The following is a 7,768-nucleotide window of genomic DNA, read 5'->3' as shown; positions in this document are numbered from 1 at the left end:
TACACCTTTTATTCTTACATCAGGTTTGTAAAAACAGAAGCAGGTGACATTTGCACTTAAAAAAGCCTTTTCCTTAGCTGCGGTTTTCTTGATGGAGAGTCCCCAGGTGTGAGAGAACTAGAAGCTCATCTTGGCACCAGCATCTGGCCAGCGCCATCACTGATTCGTGGTATTGTCTCTTCTAGGACACTTGTGACAGACACAGTATCAACAGGATTTCACATTGGGGTTTTTGTTCCTTTTTTTTTTTTAAATAAGTATGTTCCCAGTTTCTCATTCATACTTTTCTTTGAATATATTGCACAATATTTGATTATTTAAAAAAGGTTTTTAGGTCTCAGGCAAAAAAAAAGTTTTTTCTCCTTCCCCTCAGGAGGTGCTAATGCATATTATTTTCTAAAAGAGGTAAGTGGTTGTCTGTGTGGCCATCCTCAAAGGGAACCGAATGGACAGCTTTACAGGATCCAAGTCTGAAATGACAGTGAATTATCTCCACTATAAATTTTCCAATTCTATGTAACATGCCTGTTGTTGAGAAGATTCCTCCAACAATACCACAGAGTCTTACAAAAAGCTGCCAGAATGGCATATGCTCCTCAGTGACAGTCACCATGAGAGAGCTGAGATCATATTTCATGAAGATTCCAGAAACTCCATGGCTTCCTGCAGCATGGTTGATGATACCCTCCCTTTCTGTGACAGAAAACTGATGTGTTTCTGCTGAAATTTTATATGTCTGGAGTTTTGTTGGCACAACTGTAATAAAATATTGGCACATCTGGTTGTGATCTACAGCAATTTTTTCAGTTCTATCCAGAGGATTAATGATTCCTGGAACAACCTTTCCAAAAGACAGGTGATCTATTCTGTGAGAAAAGTTGTAGGAGTCATGGTTGACCAGTGCTGCCAAGTGCGTGTGCTCTCGAGGATGTGGAATTGCCTTACCCACAGTCATGTGAAAATTCCCTGCTACTTTATTAACGTTGAGATGGCCGCATATTCTGCATGCGTCTGGAGACTGCGACAAGTTATCTTCCCTGGGTGGAAGTGCAGTGGATGAGCTTTTGAAAGCACTTTTGAATATCACATCCTGAAGAGAATGCTCTTCTTGTAGCCTGCTCTGAATCAGCTGTAGCATCCTCTGCCACTCTTTTTGCTGTGGTGAAAGTTCAAATATTACTGGTTCATAAATAAGACCATCTGCAGAAGCAACCATTGTTTCTGCTCAATCCAATACACCTGCTCCACCATACTGGCACTTCATGGCAACAGTAATATCTATATTGATTCTCAATTTACTAGAAAAATCTTTGTCTGCTTCATATTCATACTTCATCCATGTATCTTGATATACTGAGAATTCCATTATTGTTAGTTAAAGCCATAGTAGTAAATGCTATCAGAGAAACTATGCTTCCACTGGCTGAGGTCTCTACATAGCTTTCGGGAACCTTTGAAAGGCATCCAGTTCTTTCACCAAATTTAAGGTTTTTTTCCAATTCAGTCGCCTCATCTTCAGGAAAACCTCCCTCTTTCTTCATATAGTCATGCTTGTGCTGCGGCCCCAGCCGACCGCCATGTTTCTGACAATGTTATTTTATATGAGGATACTTTTGTGGGGAAGAAACCCAGTATTTTATCAAGAGTTAGAGGTCTTTTTTTGAAGGTTGTGGGACTTGAGCTCAGAGCCTGGGCCCTTTCCCTGAACTTAACTTAAGTCTAGCACTCTACCACTTTGAGCCACAGCTCCACTTCCGGCTTTTGAGTGACTCTGGACTTTTTGGCCTGGGTTGGCTTCAAACCCTGATCCTAAGATCTCAGCCATCTTAATAGCCAGGATTACAGGCATGAGCCACCCTCACTGGGCTGAATTAGATTTTTTTTTTTTTTTTTGCCAGTCCTGGGGCTTGGACTCAGGGCCTGAGCACTGTCCCTGGCTCAAGGTTAGCACTTTGCCACTTGAGCCACAGTGCCAATTCTGGCCCTTTCTATATATGTGGTTCTGAGGAATTGAACCCAGGGCTTCATGTATACAAGGCAAGCACTCTTGCCACTAGGCCATATTCCCAGCCCAAGATTCATATTTATTTGTATTACCCCTAAGCCTATCTTTTACATGTTAAAGGAAACCTTAGTGGGTATCTCTGTAGAAGAGCATAGACGGGCTCTGTGGGTGTCTCAGGTTGAAGAGCATAGATCGGCAGGCTTAAATAACCATTTTTTTCTTAGGATGGTAGAGTATAGAAATCTAAGGTCCAGTGGTGGCATGGGTGGTGCTTGATGGGGGTTCTTCCTGACTCACAGTAGTCTGTTGTCACACAATAGATATTCCAGGAGAGGGAAAGCTCTCTTCTTGTCTTCTAAAAGGGCCCCAGACTACTCTCTCTGAAGGCCTTACATCCAAACTATCATCACACTGGAAGTTAGGATTTCAACGCAGGAGGACAGAAACTCAATCTGGAGCCTTGGGACACCCATTTTTCTCAGAGACATGATTTAGATCTTGCCACAATAGCTGATTTTAAATTCTATAAGCCAAAGGAACTCTTATGTCAGTACAAAGATTCAGTGTCATAGGAATTCAATGTAAGTAGCTGTTTCATTTCCTGTAATGTCAGTGAAATGAAAAATTCTCTCCTTTATGCTTTGAGATCTATGAATGATACAACAGATTCGCGGGGAGATACTAACATAAAAGAAAGAAAATCCCTAAGTAGATTTAAGATGGAAGAGTTTTAGGAATATGGATTTTTATATATGTTCTTTGGAAATATTTGCAGACTTTCACTCATAGGTCTTAATTCTTTTTTCTTATTTTTGTCTCATATTTGATATTTAAAAAGGAAACTATTTAATATTTCTTCTTGGGTTAGTAATAAAACCAAGTGAAAGTCTTAACATATGATTTTTTATCCTCTTTCTATTTTTTGAATCTTTTCTCCTGGTTGAGAAAAACACTTGTCTGTGGTTCTGAAGAGCTACATTCTCATTTTCACACAGGTCAACACTGTAAGTAATACTCCCACAACTGGAGATGTTGTGTAAGGCAATAAATGTCTTGTGTTGCATATATAGTGAGATGTGGAACCTGAGTGTTTATGGCAGCTGGAGACTTTTACTGCAGAGCGACAGTGAAGATACTGTGATACTTATCAAGGAAAGATGATCAGAATAATAGTATGAAGTTTTCATGTTACTCCTTAAAAGGTGTTTTTTTGTTTGTTTTTGCTTTTTTTCAGGAAAAATTGGTGAAATACATTTAAAGAAGTAGAACCAGAGCACAGTAAAGCCTGCTACTGCACAGTTGCACTGATAGGGATCTGCTTTAATTGGGATATCCCAGTCGAAAGTTCAGATCTAGTCTGAGATAGCCTGAGAGGAACGGAAAGGAGGATGGGTCAGTTAGACTTATCAGCAGAGTCCTCTGAGACTTGGGAACATGTCAGACACAAGATAAAGAAGAGTGAGCAAATACTGATACCAAAAAGACTATGTCAAACTGCACATTTAAAACAACAGACAGATTACTTTCCACTTTTAAAAGTAATAAGGTGGAAAAATAGATGGAATATTTTAGAAAAGGTTCTTTTTTTTTAAAATTTTGCCACTCCCAAGTGTTTTCATTTTGATGTATCCCTTCTTAGTCTATTTTCTGTTGTTATAACAAAATCTCTCAGGGAGGGTACATTGTAAAGAGCAGAAGTTTATGCCAGTTAGAGTTTTGGATGCTGTAAGTCCAACGTTGGGTGGTCTCATCTGTCTGGCTTCTGAAGAGGGCCTGCGAGTTACTCACCACATGACAGATGGCATCACACCAGTGACAAAGATGACAGATATACTCTGTGCTTTCAGGTATATTGGTTTTAAAAGACTTAAAATTGATTTTTCATTAGCCTATTCAAACAAGCTACACATTTTAAAATTCTTTCTATGCTATTCCTTGTTCTTTTTTTTTTACTTCATTAAAAAATATTTGAAAGCTTAAAGAATCATACCCTACATTCTCATAAAATTCACCAGTCTTAAAAGATCAAGTGTAGGACTATAAATTTTGGAATGAAAACACATGGAGGGATGGTGCTGTGTCGTTTCACTGCAGGTTCAGGAGGAAAAGGAAGTGAGGAATGGTGATTACATGGCCTTGAACTTGAAGTGGCAGTGCACGAAGTGCAATACATCGACTCCTAGGAGAACATAGTCATGCACTTCCTACAGCAGCCTGCCACTACATTTTCACATCTGATGAAGAAACAGAGATATGTAATTTTGTTTAGATGTTATGGTTTCTCCTTTATTTGATTTAAATAATTAGCTCATGTGAAACCACCCTTTTGTCTTAATGTTTGCAAAGCTAATAATTTAATACCATATTCACATATTTTAAAGCCTGCTTAAGAGATTTCATGGATCAACTATTTTGTAAAATATTCAGAGCTGCTGGTGTAGATATTAATTCATTTTTGCCTCCTGAATAAAATTCGTTTGGTTAATGTAGCATTAGCCATATTTGTCTCAATCTTATTAGCTAAGGGAATGCTTTAATGCTTTTCAAGTTCTATCATTAATACACAATCCTAATATCTTTTGAAGAAAACTTCTAAAATCACAATATTGTATTTCAACTTCTTGTGTTAATCAATTTTATTATATTTATTGCATAATCTTTTTAATTTTCAAGTTTTTAATTAAGCAAAAATTGAGCTATGAATTACATACAGATTTTGTACTAACAAATATAAAATTTTAAATAACATAATGATCAGTAATAGTTTTGTAAATTTGAAATTTTGGAGTAGAAAGTTATAAGAGGAAATGTAAACTGGCTTTCATTATATTATTATTTTAAGAAATTTGAGTGAATCATGTGTTTATTTTTAATTTTGTGAAAGATTTTTAGGGTATATTAATATACAAAGGGATGTCAGTAAGTTTCAGTGCATACATACAATATGTCCTCATAAAACATATGTTTATTTACTAAGCTTTTATGAAAACTGGATGTTAGGTAACAATCTAATCTCAGAGTGAGAAAAAATTGGATGCTTAAATAGAAATTTAAGTTTACTTTTGTTTGTTTGTGCATATTTGGACATTAGAAATAGTATTATTACATTTTCATATTAAAATATTACCAGAAAATTTAATTTTCTATTGAGAATTTAATTTAACTGGTCGCTTAATTGTCCATGCATTTTATTGTTCTGAGTCTCGAACATACTGTTTTTACCTTGTAAATAAATTGCTTAAAATATTTTTGAGGCAAGCACTCTTGCCATGGGGGGGGAGGGGGAAGGGAAAGGGAGAGGGGGGAGGGGGAATGAGGGACAAGGTAACAAACAGTACAAGAAATGTACCCAATGCCTAATGTGTGAAACTGTAACCTCTCTGTAATTCAGTTTGATAATAAAAAATATATATATAAAATAAAAAATAGAAAAAGAGAAAAAAATATATTTGAGTATAATTTTGCTACATGATTTTTGTAGCATGAAGTTTCCTTGTGGGGTTGAGAAGATAAAACAACTGAACAGTCAGAATCATTCTTCTTCTTTTTAAAAAGTAATCTAAATCTGTAAATCCATTAATATGGAGGTTATATCATAAATATTATATATATATGCGCTAAACTGAATTTATAAACAGGCATGGAGAGTTCCATGGGAGATACAATAGCTGGCCACTTCACAAGTTACAGAGAGATTAGATCTAGAAAAACATAGCTAAAAATAAGGTTAGTAGTTAAAATTTCCCACAATTTTCATGCTGCAGACTCAACATGAGCTTCTGAATTCTGGATGAGGGATTGATTGACTCCATTTAAATTTGGAGACTGGGGGCTGGGAATGTGGCTTGGTGGTAGAGTGCTTGCCTAGCATGCAAGAAGCCCTGGGTTGAATTCCTCACTACTACATAAATAGAAAAAGCCAGAAGTGGCACTGTTGCTCAAGTTGTACAGTGCTATCCTGGAGCAATAAGAAGCATAGGGACAGTGCAGAGGCACTGAGTTGAAGCCTCAGGACTGACAATAATAATAATTATTATTATTATCATTTGGAGACAAGACTGATGTAAGAATATATACCTGAACAGGATCTTGAAGAGAGGATAAAAGACTTTGGAGGAAGAGAAGAGAACAGAGCAGCTTTAAAGAAAATGGTATACCAGTTGTTACTGTATTTGATTTTGGTATTCTGGTTATTGTATACATGTTTGTCTGAATTAGGGAAGGGAAGGAGAACATCAAAATGGTGAGACAAAAGGTAAAAGGCAAACCAATGCAACAACAACACTTACAAGAAAATACATTGTAAACTAATTGGTGTGGGGGAATTGAGAAGGAGGGAAGGTGGGAGAAAAATGAGGGACACTACCATTACATATGTAATGGTAACTCCTCTGTACTTCACTTTGATAATAAAAAAAGAAAAGAGTACATAGGTAAAAAATAGCCACATTGGTATCCTGAGTTCTGAGTTCTGTTTTTGCAGAGATCTTGTCCTATTCTTTAGTTTGGGCTTTCTTAGGTAACCAGCATCTTATAATTAATATAATCTCTATTTAACTCATTCAACATGGACGTTGTTACTTGCAATAAAAATGTTTGTGTAATCTAGTACCCATCTCATCTTAAAAATCAATAGAGAGCTAGGCACCGGTGGCTCACATCTGTAATCCTAACTACTCAGAAGTTTGAGACTTGAGGACTGTGCGTCGAAGTCTGCTTGGGCAGGAAAGTTTGTGAGACTCTTATCTCCAATTGACTAACAAAAAAGATAGTAAAACTGTGGCTCAAGTGATAGAACTCTAGTCTTGAGGACCAAGGGGCAGCACCCAAGCCTTGAGTTCAAGCCCCACAACTGACAAAAAAAAAAAGAACGAAAAAGAAGAAAATCAATAGAATAATTTGTTGGAGCAGGAGCTGATGGAAAATCCAATATTTTATTTTTAAATTAAATCTTGAAATCCACGAAAAGCTTTACTAGATTGTGTGTGTGTGTGTGTGTGTGTGTGTGTGTGTGTGTGTGTATGTGTGATCTGAATAAAGTCTGGGAAAAAGATTTGAAAAGGTTGAAGATTTGCTCGAACAGAAAGATCTGAGAGCTCTCCTTTAGCCATTTTTGCCTTTGATATAGCTTTTTTCCCTTCCTCATCCAGTTAATGTATATGTCATATTTTGCTGACTACAATTGAAAGAAATATACTCAGTCATAAAGAATATGGTCTAAGTTTACTTGGAAGCCAATATCTTTTATAATATACTGCCTTTGCCTATTATAGTTATAAATCATGAAGAATTGAGTCTCACACGTTGTAACACAGCTAGATGGAATAAATTTTTAAGCTTCTTGTCCTCTTGCAGCATAGGAAATCTTCAGATTTCCCTACAGTATAAATTGTTGCCCCAAGTATACCAATAACAAAAGTGTGTTTAGGTGGCATGTGATGGAGACAAGAATTTATAGTTGTATAAAGGATAAAAATTTCCAGGAAGCCTGCATACCATTTGAGACTCAATTATATGAACTCACATGCCTCTGACCTGCATGAAACATATGTTATTTACAGGACTAAAATTCATGCATTGGATTTTTGTCGTTCATGGCCCCTTTCAAAATCATAGCATAAGGAATAAGAATCATTGTCATATAGGAAAAATTATCTTTCTGGTGTGTTATCAAAAACCAAGCCTTAGAAAATAGTATTTCTGAACTTCATTATATCTAATAATCAACCTAGCAAGTGGTTCTTCTTTCACTATGCACAAAGA

The 7,768-nt window shown here is 36.4% G+C and overlaps 1 pseudogene; it reads right to left on the bottom strand.

The window, feature by feature from the left end:
- Positions 1–252: 252 nt before the first annotated feature.
- On the bottom strand, positions 253–1,556 carry LOC125343225 (annotated as a pseudogene).
- Positions 1,557–7,768: the final 6,212 nt, after the last annotated feature.

The sequence above is a fragment of the Perognathus longimembris genome, chromosome 2, assembly GCF_023159225.1.
Source record: "Perognathus longimembris pacificus isolate PPM17 chromosome 2, ASM2315922v1, whole genome shotgun sequence".
Lineage (NCBI taxonomy): Eukaryota > Metazoa > Chordata > Mammalia > Rodentia > Heteromyidae > Perognathus > Perognathus longimembris.
This window is presented reverse-complemented; position numbering and strand designations above follow the sequence as displayed.